General features: G+C 47.4%; 1 pseudogene; it reads left to right on the plus strand.

The window, feature by feature from the left end:
- Nucleotides 1-89: 89 nt before the first annotated feature.
- On the plus strand, nt 90-17792 carry LOC127906072 (neurobeachin-like; annotated as a pseudogene).
- The last annotated feature ends 807 nt before the right edge of the window (nt 17793-18599 follow it).

Here is an 18599-nt window from a genome sequence, read left to right on the forward strand (position 1 = left end):
GTAGGAGGAGCTAACGTGACCTTTTATGTCTATTCATCTGAACATGTCTTTATTGTGCCTTGTGTTCCGCCCTCCTTTCTCTCTCTCAGCCAATTACATGAGCTGCTTTAACTTATTTACTAACCTCTTTTATTACCTCAGCCAGTTACACGACTTCTGGCGTCTGGACTACTGGGAGGACGACCTGAGGAGGAGGCGGAGATTCGTACGAAACCCCTTTGGCTCCACCCACCTTGATGTGTCACTTAAAGCCCTGGAGGACTATGGTTAGTCACCTATCCCAGAATACACTGCAAGTTAGTTAGTTACTTGACCATTTTTAAAGTAGCATTGTGTGCCAGCTACAGTTGAAGTCATAAGTTTACATACACTTAGGTTGGAGTCATTAAAACTATTTTTTTCAATAACTCCACAAATTTCTTGTTAATTAACAAATTGTGGTTTTGGCAAGTTGGTTAGGACATCTACTTTGTGCATGACACAAGTCATTTTTCCAACAATTGTTTACAGACAGATTCTTTCACTTATAATTCACTGTATCACAATTCCAGTGGGTCAGAAGTTGACTGTGCCTTTAAACAGCTTGGAAAATTCCAGAAAATGATGTCATGGCTTTAGAATATTCTGATAGGCTAATTGACATCATTTGAGTCAATTGGAGGTGTACCTGTGGATGTATTTCAAGGCCTACCTTCAAACTCAGCGCCTCTTTGCTTGACATCATGGGAAAATCAAAAGAAATCAGCCAAGACCTCAGAAAAAAATTGCAGACCTCCACAAGTCTAAACACCTGCATGGGTCCATGCAGCCGTCATATCGCTCAGGAAGGAGACAAGTTCTGTCTCCTAGAGATGAACGTACTTTGGTGAGAAAAGTGCAAATCAATCCCAGAACAACAGCAAAGGACCTTGTGAAGATGCTGGAGGAAACAGGTACAAAAGTATCTATATCCACAGTAAAACTAATCGTATCGACATAACCTGAAATGCCGCTCAGCAAAGAAGAAGCCACTGCTCCAACACTGCCATAAAAATGCCAGACTACGGTTTGCAACTGCACATGGAGACAAAGATCGTACCTTTTGGAGAAATGTCCTCTGGTCTGATGAAACAAAAATAGAACTGTTTGGCCATAATGACCATCGTTATGTTTGGAGGAAAAAGGGGGAGACTTGCAAGCCGAAGAACACCATCCCAACCTTGAAGCATGGGGGTGGCAACATCATGTTGTGGTGGTGCTTTGCTGCAGGAGGGACTGGTGCACTTCACAAAACAGATGGCATCATGAGGATGGAAAATAATGTGGATATATTGAAGCAACATGTCAAGACATCAGTTAAAGCTTGGTCGCAAATAGGTCTTCCAAATGGACAATGACCCCAAACATACTTCCAAAGTTGAGGCAAAATGGCTTAAGGACAACAAAGTCAAGGTATTAGAGTGGCCATCACAAAGCCCTGACCTCAATCCCATAGAAAAGGTGTGGGCAGAACTGAAAAAGTGCGTGGGAGCAAGGAGGCCTACAAACCTGACTCCAGTTACACCAGCTCTGTCAGGAGGAATGGGCCAAAATTCAACCAACTTATTTTAGGAAGCTTGTGGAAGGCTACCTGAAACGTTTGACCCAAGTTAAACAATCTAAAGGCAATGCTACCAAATACTAATTGAGTGTATGTAAACTTCTGACCCACTTGGAATGTGATGAAAGAAATAAAAGCTGAAATAAATCATTCTCTCTACTATTATTCTGACATTTCACATTCTTAAAATAAGTTGTGATCCTAACTGACCTAAGACAATTTTTACAATGATAAAATGTCAGGAATTGTGGAAAAACTGTGTTTAAATGTATTTGGCTAAGGTGTATGTAAATTTCCGACTTCAACTGTATGTATTAATTGTGTTGTGTAGGTACGGAGGAGGAGGAAGAGGAGGGGCTTAAGTCTAAGAAGACCTTGCGCAGCCAATCACTGGTCAGTCAGAACCTGGAGGCGGAGCTAATGCTGGAGGGAGACGATGACACTGTCAGTCTGCTGCAGGAGAAAGAGATGGACAACCTGGCAGGTCAGACACCTTTTGTTCTCTTTCCTGGTTGGTCAGACACCTTTTGTTCTCTTTCCTGGTTGGTCAGACACCTTTTGTTCTCTTTCCTGGTTGGTCAGACACCTTTTGTTCTCTTTCCTGGTTGGTCAGACACCTTTTGTTCTCTTTCCTGGTTGGTCAGACACCTTTTGTTCTCTTTCCTGGTTGGTCAGACACCTTTTGTTCTCTTTCCTGGTTGGTCAGACACCTTTTGTTCTCTTTCCTGGTTGGTTCCAGAGATTTTTTCATTCTAGAGGCAATTTGGAGAAATGATCCGGTTTTGGATTCTCTAAACGATTCAACATCAACGGAAATACATTTTAATCGAATCTATAAAAACTTGGTTTTGAATGATTATTAAACAAACAAAACTCACTCGGGCCCAATAGATTAAACATCAAACTAATTTCTACCCAGTCGTCACCAACGAGCAAACTTGTCTAATCTGCCTTTAGGCACTATTTTAGAACGTTCTATTTTCATTACGCATTCTGGCAGGGTAGCCTAGTGGTTAAGAGCGTTGGACTAGGAACCGGAAGGTTGCAAGTTCAAACCCCCGAGCTGACAAGGTACAAACCTGTCGTTCTGCCCCCTGAACAGGCAGTTAACCCACTGTTCCTAGACCAGTTAACCCACTGTTCCTAGACCAGTTAACCCACTGTTCCTAGACCAGTTAACCCACTGTTCCTAGACCAGTTAACCCACTGTTCCTAGACCAGTTAACCCACTGTTCCTAGGCCAGTTAACCCACTGTTCCTAGACCAGTTAACCCACTGTTCCTAGACCAGTTAACCCACTGTTCCTAGACCAGTTAACCCACTGTTCCTAGACCAGTTAACCCACTGTTCCTAGACCAGTTAACCCACTGTTCCCAGGCCGTCATTGAAAATAAGAATTTGTTCTTAACTGACTTGCAGAGTTAAATAAAGGTCAAATAAAAACATTACTATATTATTCTACTGCTCCTGTGTTAGCAGTAAGCTACTGTTTAGAGTTCATTCCCAGTTCGGGAGGAAAAGGTTTAGCAAAGGTATTTTCTGTTCCACACAAAGGCCGGTTATTTTCCTGTCTCTAACCAACCCGAGTGGAACGTCGTTTCGGTGCATAGAATCGTCATAAACTCACGAGCAAATCTGATTGGTTCGTTCTCTTAACCCTTTCCTTTGTGTTGGAGCTCCGTGTGTCTGTTTGGGTTGTAGCAGCGCTGAATGTCACTGGGTTGCCACCACTGCTCTGACATCGCTCGTCCACATATTTATATATTCTGAATTCAATTCCTTTACTTAGATTTGTGTGTATTAGGTATTTGTATTTTCTGTGTAATTGTTAGATATTGCTGCACTGACTGAACTAGAAGCACAAGCATTTCTGTTGTTAACGCTGGTTATCTGATAGAATCAGAAGCCCCAGTCGGTATCTGTTGTCATTCACATAATAATTGATTGGATTTTGATAGCTCTTTTTCCCAGCTGCTCAGAACTCTACCTACCTAGTAATGAGGAAAGTTATCTCATCCACCACCGATGTGTAGAACTGACTTACCTCTGTATGTATGTCTGCCTGTCTGCCTGCCTGTCTGCCTGTCTGTCTGTCTGTCTGTCTGTCTGTCTGTCTGTCTGTCTGTCTGTCTGTCTGTCTGCCTGTCTGTCTGTCTGTCTGTCTGTCTGTCTGTCTGTCTGTCTGTCTGTCTGTCTGTCTGTCTGTCTGTCTGTCTGTCTGTCTGTCTGTCTGTCTGTCTGTCTGCCTGTCTGTCTGCCTGCCTGTCTGTCTGTCTGTCTGTCTGTCTGTCTGTCTGTCTGTCTGTCTGTCTGTCTGTCTGTCTGTCTGTCTGTGATAGGCCCTGTGGTGCTCAGTACTCCAGCCCAGCTGGTATCTCCAGTAGTGGTGGTCCATGGGACTCTCTCCATCACCACCACTGAGATCTACTTTGAGGTGGACGAGGACGACCCTAGCTTCAAGAAGATCCACACCAAGGTAACAATGAGATTGACACCATGGTAACAGTGAGATTGACACATTTACATTTACATTTAAGTCATTTAGCAGACGCTCTTATCCAGAGCGACTTACAAATTGGTGCATTCACCTTATGACATCCAGTGGAACAGCCACTTTACAATAGTGCATCTAAATCTTTTAGGGGGGTGAGAAGGATTACTTATCCTATCCTAGGTATTCCTTAAAGAGGTGGGGTTTCAGGTGTCTCCGGAAGGTGGTGATTGACTCCGCTGTCCTGGCGTCGTGAGGGAGTTTGTTCCACCATTGGGGGCCAGAGCAGCGAACAGTTTTGACTGGGCTGAGCGGGAACTGTACTTCCTCAGTGGTAGGGAGGCGAGCAGGCCAGAGGTGGATGAACGCAGTGCCCTTGTTTGGGTGTAGGGCCTGATCAGAGCCTGGAGGTACTGAGGTGCCGTTCCCTCACAGCTCCGTAGGCAAGCACCATGGTCTTGTAGCGGATGCGAGCTTCAACTGGAAGCCAGTGGAGAGAGCGGAGGAGCGGGGTGACGTGAGAGAACTTGGGAAGGTTGAACACCAGACGGGCTGCGGCGTTCTGGATGAGTTGTAGGGGTTTAATGGCACAGGCAGGGAGCCCAGCCAACAGCGAGTTGCAGTAATCCAGACGGGAGATGACAAGTGCCTGGATTAGGACCTGCGCCGCTTCCTGTGTGAGGCAGGGTCGTACTCTGCGGATGTTGTAGAGCATGAACCTACAGGAACGGGCCACCGCCTTGATGTTAGTTGAGAACGACAGGGTGTTGTCCAGGATCACGCCAAGGTTCTTAGCGCTCTGGGAGGAGGACACAATGGAGTTGTCAACCGTGATGGCGAGATCATGGAACGGGCAGTCCTTCCCCGGGAGGAAGAGGAGCTCCGTCTTGCCGAGGTTCAGCTTGAGGTGGTGATCCGTCATCCACACTGATATGTCTGCCAGACATGCAGAGATGCGATTCGCCACCTGGTCATCAGAAGGGGGAAAGGAGAAGATTAATTGTGTGTCGTCTGCATAGCAATGATAGGAGAGACCATGTGAGGTTATGACAGAGCCAAGTGACTTGGTGTATAGCGAGAATAGGAGAGGGCCTAGAACAGAGCCCTGGGGGACACCAGTGGTGAGAGCGCGTGGTGAGGAGACAGATTCTCGCCACGCCACCTGGTAGGAGCGACCTGTCAGGTAGGACGCAATCCAAGCGTGGGCCGCGCCGGAGATGCCCAACTCGGAGAGGGTGGAGAGGAGGATCTGATGGTTCACAGTATCGAAGGCAGCCGATAGGTCTAGAAGGATGAGAGCAGAGGAGAGAGAGTTAGCTTTAGCAGTGCGGAGCGCCTCCGTGATGCAGAGAAGAGCAGTCTCAGTTGAATGACTAGTCTTGAAACCTGACTGATTTGGATCAAGAAGGTCATTCTGAGAGAGATAGCGGTAGAGCTGGCCAAGGACGGCACGCTCAAGTGTTTTGGAGAGAAAAGAAAGAAGGGATACTGGTCTGTAGTTGTTGACATCGGAGGGATCGAGTGTAGGTTTTTTCAGAAGGGGTGCAACTCTCGCTTCTCTTGAAGACGGAAGGGACGTAGCCAGCGGTCAGGGATGAGTTGATGAGCGAGGTGAGGTAAGGGAGAAGGTCTCCGGAAATGGTCTGGAGAAGAGAGGAGGGGATAGGGTCAAGCGGGCAGGTTGTTGGGCGGCCGGCCGTCACAAGACGCGAGATTTCATCTGGAGAGAGAGGGGAGAAAGAGGTCAGAGCACAGGGTAGGGCAGTGTGAGCAGAACCAGCGGTGTCGTTTGACTTAGCAAACGAGGATCGGATGTCGTCGACCTTCTTTTCAAAATGGTTGACGAAGTCATCTGCAGAGAGGGAGGAGGGGGGGAGGAGGATTCAGGAGGGAGGAGAAGGTGGCAAAGAGCTTCCTAGGGTTAGAGGCAGATGCTTGGAATTTAGAGTGGTAGAAAGTGGCTTTAGCAGCAGAGACAGAGGAGGAAAATGTAGAGAGGAGGGAGTGAAAGGATGCCAGGTCCGCAGGGAGGCGAGTTTTCCTCCATTTCCGCTCGGCTGCCCGGAGCCCTGTTCTGGGCAGCCGTAACAGAGGGATCCACACCATCGTAACAGTGAGATCAACACCATGGTAACAGTGAGATCCACACCATGGTAACAGTGAGATCAACACAATGGTAACAGTGAGATCGACACCATGGTAACAGTGAGATCGACACCATGGTAACAGAAGGATCCACACCGTGGTAACAGTGAGATCGACACCATGGTAACAGTGAGATCAACACTATGGTAACAGTGACATACACACCATGGTAACAGTGAGATCGACACCATGGTAACAGTGAGATCGACACCATGGTAACAGTGAGATCGACACCATGGTAACAGTGAGATCGACACCATGGTAACAGTGAGATCAACACCATGGTAACAGTGAGATCAACACCATGGTAACAGAAGGATCCACACCGTGGTAACAGTGAGATCGACACCATGGTAACAGTGAGATCAACACTATGGTAACAGTGACATACACACCATGGTAACAGTGAGATCGACACCATGGTAACAGTGAGATCCACACCATGGTAACAGTGAGATCGACACCATGGTAACAGTGAGATCCACACCATGGTAACAGTGAGATACACACCATGGTAACAGTGAGATCAACACCATGGTAACAGTGAGATCCACACCATGGTAACAGTGAGGTCAACACCATGGTTAATGCAATAACATAACTCGTCCTCACTCTGTGTCTCTGTGCCTGTGTGTGTGTGTGTGTGTGTGTGTGTGTGTGTGTGCGTGTGTGTGTGTGTGTGTGTGCGTGTGCGTGTGTGTGTGTAGGTCCTGGCCTACTCCGAGGGTCTACATGGCAAGTGGATGTTCAGTGAGATCAGAGCTGTCTTCTCCAGAAGATACCTTCTCCAGAACACTGGTCTGGAGGTCTTCATGGCCAACCGCAGTACGATACCTATATCTAACTAGTACACTACCTTTATATACCTGTCTCAGCTGTACAGTACACCTTTATATACCTGTCTCAGCTGTCTCACCTGTGTAGCCAACATCATCTTTAACTAACTCACCTGTGTAGCCGACATCATCATTAACTAACTCACCTGTGTAGCCGACATCATCTTTAACTAACTCACCTGTGTAGCCAACATCATCATTAACTAACTCACCTGTGTAGCTGACATCATCTTTAACTAACTCACCTGTGTAGCCGACATCATCTTTAACTAACTCACCTGTGTAGCCGACACACCTGACTGATCATTCCACCTGGCCGGATCTGTAAATGATACCAGACTGATTTATCCGCCTGAGTCTCCTGTGCTGCACCCGATACCTTTCTGTCATGAATGGACAGTGTTTCCAGACTTCCTGTTGTTCTCGTGCTCATATCCTGTGATGTAATCCCCCCCAGCGTCTGTGATGTTTACCTTCCCGGACCAGGCTACAGTGAAGAGGGTCGTCTACAGTCTACCCAGGGTGGGAGTAGGAACCAGCTACGGACTGCCTCAGGCCAGGTGGGGTTAATAGCACACACACACTCACAGGAACACACACACACACACGCACGCACGCACGCACTCACAGGAACACGCACACACGCACTCACAGGAACACACACACACACTCACAGGAACACAGAAACACACTCACAGGAACACACACACACACTCACAGGAACACACACACACACACACACACACTCAGAGGAACACACACACTCACAGGAACACACACACACTCACAGGAACACACGCACTCACAGGAACACACACACACTCACAGGAACACACACACTCACAGGAACACACATCAGACACACACACACTCACAGGGACACACACACACACACACACACACACACACACAGGAACACACACACACACTCACAGGAACACACACACACTCACAGGAACACACACAGACACACACACACTCACAGGAACACACACACTCACAGGAACACACACAGACACACACACACTCACAGGAACACACATCACACACACACACACACACACACAGACACACACACACACACACACTCACAGGAACACACACACACTCATCACAGGACACACACAACACACACACACACACACATATCAGCTACACTACACATTGAACATATGTACTTACACACACACTAATGTATCTCATCAAAGTTTATTGGTCGCATCTACAATCCATCTTTAACCGTGTGTGTGTGTGTGTGTGTGTTGTGTGTGTGTGTGTGTGTGTGTGTGTGTGTGTGGTGTGTGTGTGTGTGTGTGTGTGTGTGTGTGTGTGTGTGTGTGTCTGTGTGTGTGTGTGTGTGTGTGTGTGTGTGTGTCTGCGTGCTGTGCGTGTGTGTACCTCTCCTCCAGGCGTATCTCGTTGGCGACCCTCGTCAGCTGTTTAAGTCGTCCAACATGACCCAGCGTTGGCAGAGGAGGGAGATCTCCAACTCGAGTACCTCATGTTCCTCAACACCATCGCAGGTGAAAAAGACCTACCATTTGTACCCTCCTCATCATTATCATCATCATCATCACTCTCTGTTACAGCCTTTCTCCTACCTCTAGACTTACTGTATGTTGATGTGAAGAGGGTCATTTACTTTCTATGTCTCTCTCTCAATTCAATTCAATTCAAGGGCTTTATTGTCATGGGAAACATGTGATAACATTGCCAAAGCAAGTGAGGTAGATAATATATAAAGTGAATATATACAGTGAAAAACAATAAAAATTAACAGTAAACATTACACATACAGAAGTTTCAAAACAATAAAGACATGACAAATGTCATATTATATATTATATATTATTATATATATATACAGTGTTTTAACTGTCTCTCTCCCTCACTCCTCTGTCTGTGTTTTCCCTCTCCCCCTCTCCCTCTCCCTCTCTGTGTGTTCTTCCTCGCTCCCTCACTCTCTCTCTCTCTCGTGTGTTCTTCCTCTCTCCCTCACTCCCTCTCTTTCCCTGTGTGTTCTTCCTCTCTCCCTCACTCCCTCTCTCTCTCTGTGTGTTCTTCCTCTCTCCCTCACTCCCTCTCTCTCTCTCTGTGTTCTTCCTCTCTCCCTCACTCCCTCTCTCTCTCTGTGTGTTCTTCCTCTCTCCCTCACTCCCTCTCTCTCTCTGTGTGTTCTTCCTCTCTCCCTCTCTCCCCTCTCTCTCTCTGTGTGTGTTCTTCCTCTCTCCCTCACTCCTCTCTCTCTCTCTGTGTTCTTCCTCTCTCCTCACTCCCTCTCTCTCTCGTGTGTTCTTCCTCTCTCCCTCACTCCCTCTCTCTCTCTCTCTCTCTGTGTGTTCTTCCTCTCTCCTCTACTCCCTCTCTCTCTCTCTGTGTGTTCTTCCTCGCTCCCTCACTCCCACTCTCTCTCTTTCTCTGTGTTCTTCCTCTCTCCCTCACTCCCTCTCTCTCTCTCTCTCTCTCTCTCTCTCTCTCTCTCTCTGTGTTCTTCCTCTCTCTCCTCACTCCTCTCTCTCTCTCTCTCTCTGTGTGTTCTTCCTCTCTCCCTCACTCCCTCTCCCTCTCTCTCTCTCTCTCTCTCTCTCTCTCTCTCTGTGTGTGTTCTTCCTCTCTCCCTCACTCCCTCTCTTTCCCTGTGTGTTCTTCCTCGCTCCCTCACTCCCTCTCTCTCTCTGTGTGTTCTTCCTCTCTCCCTCACTCCCTCTCTCTCTCTCTGTGTTCTTCCTCTCTCCCTCACTCCCTCTCTCTCTCTGTGTGTTCTTCCTCTCTCCCTCACTCCCTCTCTCTCTCTGTGTGTTCTTCCTCTCTCCCTCTCTCCCTCTCTCTCTCTGTGTGTGTTCTTCCTCTCTCCCTCACTCCCTCTCTCTCTCTGTGTTCTTCCTCTCTCCCTCACTCCCTCTCTCTCTGTGTGTTCTTCCTCTCTCCCTCACTCCCTCTCTCTCTCTCTCTCTCTGTGTGTTCTTCCTCTCTCCCTCACTCCCTCTCTCTCTCTCTGTGTGTTCTTCCTCGCTCCCTCACTCCCACTCTCTCTCTTTCTCTGTGTTCTTCCTCTCTCCTCCTCTCTCTCTCTCTCTCTCTCTCTCTCTCTCTCTCTCTCTCTCTCTCTGTGTTCTTCCTCTCTCCCTCACTCCCTCTCTCTCTCTCTCGTGTGTTCTTCCTCTCTCCTCACTCCTCCTCTCTCTCTCTCTCTCTCTCTCTCTCTCTCTCTCTCTCTCTCTGTGTGTTCTTCCTCTCTCCCTCACTCCCTCTCTCTCTCTCTCTCTCTCTCTCTCTCTCTCTCTCTCTCTGTGTGTGTTCTCCCTCTCTCCCACTCTCCCTCTCTCTGTCTGTGTGTTCTTCCTCTCTCCCTCACTCTCTCGCTCTCTCTCTGTGTGTTCTTCCTCTCTCCCTCACTCCCTCTCTCTCTCTGTGTGTTCTTCCTCTCTCCCTCACTCCCTCTCTCCCACTCTCCCTTCTCTCTCTGTGTGTTCTTCCTCTCTCCCTCACTCCCTCTCTCCCTCTCTGTGTGTTCTTCCTCTCTCCCTCACTCCCTCTCTCTCTCTGTGTGTTCTTCCTCTCTCCCTCTCCCTCACTCCCTCTCTCTCTCTCTGTGTTCTTCCTCTCTCCCTCACTCCCTCTCTCTCTCTGTGTGTTCTACCTCGCTCCCTCACTCCCTCTCTCTCTCTCTCTCTCTGTGTGTTCTTCCTCTCTCCCTCACTCCCTCTCTCTCTGTGTGTTCTTCCTCGCTCCCTCCCTCACTCCCTCTCTCTCTCTCTGTGTTCTTCCTCTCTCCCTCACTCCCTCTCTCTCTCTCTCTCTCTCTCTCTCTCTCTCTCTCTCTCTCTCTCTCTCTCTGTGTGTTCTTCCTCTCTCCCTCACTCCCTCTCCCTCTCTCTCTCTCTCTCTGTGTGTTCTCCCTCTCTCCCACTCTCCCTCTCTCTGTCTGTGTGTTCTTCCTCTCTCCCTCACTCTCTCGCTCTCTCTCTGTGTGTTCTTCCTCTCTCCCTCACTCCCTCTCTCTCTCTGTGTGTTCTTCCTCTCTCCCTCACTCCCTCTCTCCCACTCTCCCTCTCTCTCTCTGTGTGTTCTTCCTCTCTCCCTCACTCCCTCTCTCCCTCTCTGTGTGTTCTTCCTCTCTCCCTCACTCCCTCTCTCTCTCTGTGTGTTCTTCCTCTCTCCCTCACTCTCTCTCTCTCTCTCTCTCTCTCTGTGTGTTCTTCCTCTCTCCCTCACTCCCTCTCTCTCTCTGTGTGTTCTTCCTCGCTCCCTCACTCCCTCTCTCTCTCTGTGTGTTCTTCCTCTCTCCCTCACTCCCTCTCTCTCTCTGTGTGTTCTTCCTCGCTCCCTCACTCCCTCTCTCTCTCTGTGTGTTCTTCCTCTCTCCCTCACTCCCTCTCTCTCTCTGTGTGTTCTTCCTCTCTCCCTCACTCTCTCTCTCTCTCTCTCTGTGTTCTTCCTCTCTCCCTCACTCCCTCTCTCTCTCTGTGTGTTCTTCCTCGCTCCCTCACTCCCTCTCTCTCTCTCTCTCTTTTTCCTCTCTCCCTCACTCCCTCTCTCTCTCTGTGTGTTCTTCCTCTCTCCCTCACTCCCTCTCTCTCTCTGTGTGTTCTTCCTCTCTCCCTCACTCCCTCTCTCCCACTCTCCCTCTCTCTCTCTGTGTGTTCTTCCGCTCTCCCTCACTCCCTCTCTCCCTCTCTGTGTGTTCTTCCTCTCTCCCTCACTCCCTCTCTCTCTGTGTGTGTTCTTCCTCTCTCCCTCACTCCCTCTCTCTCTCTGTGTGTTCTTCCTCTCTCCCTCACTCTCTCTCTCTCTCTGTGTGTTCTTCCTCGCTCCCTCACTCCCTCTCTCTCTCTGTGTGTTCTTCCTCTCTCCGTCACTCCCTCTCTCTCTGTGTGTTCTTCCTCGCTCCCTCACTCCCTCTCTCTCTCTGTGTGTTCTTCCTCTCTCCCTCACTCCCTCTCTCTCTCTGTGTGTTCTTCTCTCTCCCTCACTCCCTTCTCTCTCTGTGTGTTCTTCCTCTCTCCTCACTCTCTCTCTCTCTGTGTTCTTCTCCCTCTCTCTCCCTCACTCCCCTCTCTCTCTGTGTGTTCTTCTCCTCTCTCCCTCACTTTCTCTCTCTCTCTCTCTCTCTGTGTTCTTCCCTTCTTCCTCACTCCCTCTCTCTTCTCTGTGTGTTCTTCTTCTCCTCATCCCTCACTCCCTCTCTCTGTGTGTTCTTCCTATCTCCTCACTCCCTCTCCTCTCAGGTAGCCTTCTCTCCCTACTCCTCTCTCTCTGTGTTCTTCTCTCGCTCCCCTACTCCCTTCTCTCTCTCTGTGTTCTTCCTCGTCTCACTCCCTCTCTCTCAGGTGGTTCTTCCTCTCCCCTCACTCCCTCTCCCTCTCTGTGTGTTCTTCCTCTCTCCCTCACTCCCTCTCCCTCTCTCTGTGTTTTCTTCCTCGCTCCCTCACTCCCTCTCTCTCTCTGTGTGTTCTTCTCTCTCCCTCACTCCCTCTCCCTCTCTCTCTCTCTCTCTCTTTCCCCCACAGGGAGGAGCTACAATGATCTGAACCAGTACCCAGTGTTCCCCTGGGTTCTCACTAACTATGAGTCAGAGGAGCTGGACCTCACTCTGCCTGGCAACTTCCGAGACCTATCCAAGGTATATACTTCAAGTGGTGCTTCTCTCAGCGAATCACAGCTTTTTGTGTAGTAATTATGATGCCCACGGCCCTGTATATGTACTGTGTGACAGAGCCATGTAATGTGAAGGCATGTTATTCATGTTGTCACACCTGTAAGTCCTTTATAAACTAGTGACCAGTGTGTGTCATTATACCTGATGAAGAGAGCTTGTCTTTCAAATATTGCAGAGTGTTGAGCACTCCTTTTTCAGTTAGTGTTCTCCTCTCTGTTAGCCAGCACCTCCTAACCAGGTGTTCTACTTGTTAGCCAGCACCTCTCCTAACCAGGTGTTCTACTCCGCTAGCCAGCACCTCCTAACCAGGTGTTCTACCTCTGTTAGCCAGCACCTCTCCTGACCAGGTGTTCTCCCGCTGTAGCATCTCCTAACCAGGTGTTCTACTCTGTTAGCCAGCACCTCTCCTAACCAGGTGTTCTACTCTAAACAGGTGTTCCCTCTGCTAGTCAGCACCTCTCCTAACCAGGTGTTCTACTCTGCTAGCCAGCACCTCTCCTAACCAGGTGTTCTACTCTGCTAGCCAGCACCTCTCCTAAACAGGTGTTACTCTGTTAGCCAGCACCTCTCCTAACCAGGTGTTCTCTTTCCGCTAGCTAGCACCTCTCCTAACCAGGTGTTCTACTCTGTTAGCCAGCACCCTTCCTAACTGGGTGTTCTCTGCTAGCCAGCACCTCTAACCAGGTGTTCTACTCTGCTAGCCAGCACCTCTCCTAACCAGGTGTTCTACTCTGCTAGCCAGCACCTCTTCTAACCAGGTGTTCTCTCTGTTAGCCAGCACCTCTCCTAACCAGGTGTTCCACTCTGCTAGCTGGCACTCTCTAGCTGGGGTGTTCTACTCTGTTAGCCAGCACCTCTCCTAACCAGGTGTTCTACTCTGCTAGCCAGCACCTCTCCTAACCAGGTGTTCTACTCTGCTAGCCAGCACCTCTCCTAAACAGGTGTTCCACTCCGCTTAGCCAGCACCTCACCTAACCAGGTGTTCTACTCCGCTAGCCAGCACCCTCCCTAACCAGGGTAAGTGTTCTACTCTGTTAGCCGGCACCTCTCCTAACCAGGTGTTTGCTCTGCCAGCCAGCACCTCTCCTAACCAGGTGTTCTACTCTGTTAGCCAGCACATCTCCTAAACAGGTGTTCTACTCTAAACAGGTGTTCTACTCTAAACAGGTGTTCTACTCTGCTAGCCAGCACTCCTCCTAAACAGATGTTCTCTGCTCTAGCCAGCACCTCTCCTAACCTCAGGTGTTCTACTTCTGTTAGCCAGCACCTCTCCTAAACAAGTGTTCTACTCTAAACAGGTGTTCTACTCTAAACAGGTGTTCCCACTAGCTAAAGCTATTCACCTGTAAGGTGCAATAGAAACAGATTCTGCATTAGTTTCAGCTCTTGTTCCAAATTGTGTGTGAGTCCCTGCAGCCAATGGTGCGTTGACCCAAAGCGAGCGGTATTCTCTGCAGAGCGCCATGATACCTGGGAGGAGGACGGAACGCCACCGCACCTTCACTACGGCTCCCTCTACTGCTACGGCTAACACCACACTGCTCTGGATGCTGCGGATAGTGAGTACACACACACGCGCCAAAACAGGGAAATAATGATGTTTTTAGAGGAACGTAATCAGAACCGCAAACAAAAAAGTAATCTGTAGTGTTCCTGGAACAGAACCGTTATTTTAAAAGCTAGATAGATAGATAGATGGATGGATGGATGGATATTGTGTATAGATATCCTGTGTGTTTCCTGCTTCATTAGGAGCCCCTTCACCCACGTTCTTCCTGAATGCCAATGAGAACCAGTTTGACCATCCTGACAGAGCCTTCTCTGCATCGCACGGGCTGGAGGGCTTTGCCAGCAGGACGCTGCTGATGTCAAGGTTAGTGTGTGTGTGTGGGGGGAGTTTTTTTATGTGTGTGTGTGTGTGTGTGTGTGTGTGTGTGTGTGTGTGTGTGTGGGGCGGGGAGAGTTTTTGTGTGTGTGTGTGTTTGTCTCTGTGTGTGTGAGTGGGGGGGGTTGTTGTTTGTGTGTGTGTGTGTGTGTGTGCTTAAGAGAGAAGAGAGGGAGTTTAAATGTGATTGAATGATTGATTAATTGATTGTCATTGTCATTAGTAAAAGCATTATGAATCCTCACCTGTGTTGCTGTTGTTGACCAACAGGAGTTGATCCCAGAGTTCTACTACCTTCCAGAGATGTTTGTTAACAGTAGTGGTTTTGAACTGAGTATAATGTGTTGACCAACAGGAGTTGATCCCAGAGTTCTACTACCTCCCAGAGATGTTTGTTAACAGTAGTGGTTTTGAGCTGGGACAGAGAGAGGACGGGACTCCTGTGTCTGATATAGAACTGCCAGCCTGGGCCAAGAAACCTGAGGACTTCGTACGCATCAACCGCATGGTGAGACACACACACAGACACATGCACAGACACATGCACATACACACAGACACATGCACACATATGCTGGGTCGTATTTGTGACTCGTTTCAGGCAATTACGCGTCACTACTTCACAGGAGAGACGGTGGAATGTTAACCGCATTTTTGGGGGCAGAAATGCCTTCTGGAACATGTGAACTTTCATTTAAAAAAGTTAATTTCCTTAATAACAACCTTGTATATAAATACAAAATAAAATTGCTCAATTAGGAGCCCAGTTGGTTTAGCCACAGAAAAAGACAGCAACCTTCCATGATTGGCTGAGATAATGAGTGGGCTGGACATGTCGAGAGATGAGTTGACATTGGTCTGCCACGTAAGCAGGCTTCTGTCTATAACATGAGCTGGTCAGTATGATGATCCTGTCTAACACGGCTTTTTTTGAAAGATATCACGTATTTGAACTACATCAGTGTTGCTCTCCACTTTCTGGAGGACCCGAGTTTTGAAATCAGTGGGTAGTGTGAGATGGAGATGGAGGACATTCTGGCGTTTGAGGTGAGATGGAGATGGAGGACATTCTGGCGTTTGAGTCGAAAAGAGAACACACAGAAGGCTATTGTAATAAAACACCATGTCTCTGGATTACATCTTCAAACTAAGGGCAACCATGACAGAGAGGGAGAAGGCTGTTGTATAAAACACCTGTCTCCGGATTACATCTTCAAACTAAGGGCAACCATGGCAGAGAGGGAGAAGGCTGTTGTATAAAACACCTGTCTCCGGATTACATCTTCAAACTAAGGGCAACCATGGCAGAGAGGGAGAAGGCTGTTGTATAAAACACCTGTCTCCGGATTACATCTTCAAACTAAGGGCAGCCATGGCATCCGTGACAGAGAGGTAAAAGCATCCATCCATGTATACAGGTAAGAGAGTCTACAGTGGGGCAAAAAAAGTATTTAGTCAGCCACCAATTGTGCAAGTTCAAGTTGTGCAAGTTCTCCCACTTAAAAAGATGAGAGAGGCCTGTAATTTTCATCATAGGTACACTACAACTATGACAGACAAAATGAGGGAAAAAAATCCAGAAAAATTACCTTGTAGGATTTTTAATGAATTTACATTACAAACCATTACATACTGGCGTTTACCTCAGCCCATTGGCTATCTACCCAGCTAGATTTCAAGAAGATCAGTGGTCATTGGGCAGAAATATAGTCGATCAATGAAGCTTCGCTAAAATTAATTCCCGGCACAAATAGTTTACAAAATGTTTAGATTTAGGCTATAAAAATTGATTTTATCAAAGAAAACGGCACTTCATTTGATCAATGGGATACTCAGGAAGAGAAATAAGAGCAAGATGTCAGAATGTAACTCATAATTTTACCTTCAGATGTGAAAGTCTAAAAACTGTGATGGTGGAAAATGTTTCTGTTCTTGATTGCTCTTCTCAAACAAAAGCATGGGATTTGTTCTCTGTAATAGCTATTTTAAATTGGGAAACGTAGTTTGATTACCAAGATTCTAATCTTTTGAAGGGCGTAAGACACTTGCATTTTCAAGAATGTTTAATGTTACGAAATTGTATTTTTAGTTGCCACTCTGAAATTTCCCTGATATTGGTCCCTGTACGGGACTGCTGTTGTAAGGACAGAACACTCAGATCAAGGCTAAAGCTTAAGAGGGTGTGAATGATGCTGAATGGGTGGGGCTAAAGCTTAAGAGGGTGTGAACGATGCTGAATGGGGGTAGACAAATGAAGAGCTCTCCAGTAGGTACCAAAACATTCAAGGACCATTTTCTCAAAAGTGGGGTTAGAAGTTCATCAGCTTTCAATGCAGAATTACTTTTTGTTCCTCAACTGCTTAGTGTATGTATGTATATATATATATATATATATAATATAGGCTGTAATAGCGCAGTCTCTACTTTTATCATACTTTTATCTACTTTTAAACATTTTTTAAACATTTAAAGAAGAAAAAGGGTTGAAATAGGAACTAAATTAAATTAACTGAACTTGTCCGTCTTGTTTTAATTTCTTAATGAATACACCCCCAACAACACCACTGGAGAAGGCTTACTGCCCTACAACTACAAGACTAGAGCATAACCTTTCTCTTTCCCTCACTCCCTCCTTCCTTCCTTTCCTTCCTCCCCTCTCTCCCATCCCTCCTTCCTTCCCTCTCTCCCCTTCCCTCACTCCCTTCCTCCTTCCTTCCTCTCTCTCCTCCCCCTCTCTCCCATCCCTCCTTCCTTCCTCCTCTCTCCCTTCCCTCACTCCCTTCCTCCTTCCTTCCCTCTCTCCCTTCCCTCTCTCCCTTCTCTCCTTCCTCTTCCTCCTCTCTCCCTTCCTCACTCCCTTCCTTCCTTCCTTCCCTCTCTCCCTTCCCTCACTCCCTTCCTCATTCCTTCCCTCTCTTCCTTCCTCTCTCCCTCCTCTTTCCCTTCCTCCTTCCTTCCCTCTCTTCCTTCCTCCTTCCCCTCTCCCTCCTTCCTTCCTCCTTCCTTCTCTCTCCTCCCTCTCTCTCTAGGCGTTGGAGAGTGAGTTTGTGTCGTGCCAGCTGCACCAGTGGATAGATCTGATATTTGGTTATAAGCAGCGAGGGCCCGAGGCTGTACGAGCTCTTAACGTCTTCCACTTCCTGTCCTATGAGGGTTCCGTCACCTTGGATACCATCACCGACTCCGCACAGCGGGAGGTAGGTCACCTGGCTGTCGCCACGACTCACCATGACAACCGTCACAGGGCAGCGGTGTCGAGAAGTGAAGTACTATGATAACACAACATCATGTATAACAACATGTCAAATGTCAAATAAAAATGTATTGGTCGTGAGATCATTAGAAAGTATGATCAATAGAAGAAAGAAAGAAAGATCAATAATATTAATAGTATAGAAGAAAGTGTAAAAAATATATATATATATATATATTGAAATTTGAATTTGCATTTTGTAATCTTAACATAATGAACAGGAATGAAATGTATTCTCTTGCTGAAAGCCACGCCTCTAATAAGACATGCCCCTAATAAGACACGCCTCCTGAAAATAAGCTAAGGAATATATTCAAAAGACCCAGCTGCTAGAACAACCCAGCAGGGCAGTCAATTAAATTAAATTGAATTAAATTAACCCATGTTTGGATCATCCAAACAACCCAAAATATTTGACAGTTCTGTCCAATAGTGGTTACTAGGTTACTTAATAACCCAGTTCTGGCCAATAGTGGTTACTGGGTTACTTAATAACCCAGTTCTGTCCAATAATGGTTACTGGGTTGCTTAATAGCAGTTCTGTCCAATAGTGGTTACTAGGTTACTTAATAACCCAGTTCTGTCCAATAGTGGTTACTGGGTTACTTAATAACCCAGTTCTGTCCAATAGTGGTTACTGGGTTACTTAATAACCCAGTTCTGTCCAATAGTGGTTACTGGGTTGCTTAATAGCCCAGTTCTGTCCAATAGTGGTTACTGGGTTACTTAATAACCCAGTTCTGTCCAATAG

The sequence above is a fragment of the Oncorhynchus keta genome, unplaced genomic scaffold (assembly GCF_023373465.1).
Source record: "Oncorhynchus keta strain PuntledgeMale-10-30-2019 unplaced genomic scaffold, Oket_V2 Un_contig_14208_pilon_pilon, whole genome shotgun sequence".
Taxonomy (NCBI): Eukaryota; Metazoa; Chordata; class Actinopteri; order Salmoniformes; family Salmonidae; genus Oncorhynchus; species Oncorhynchus keta.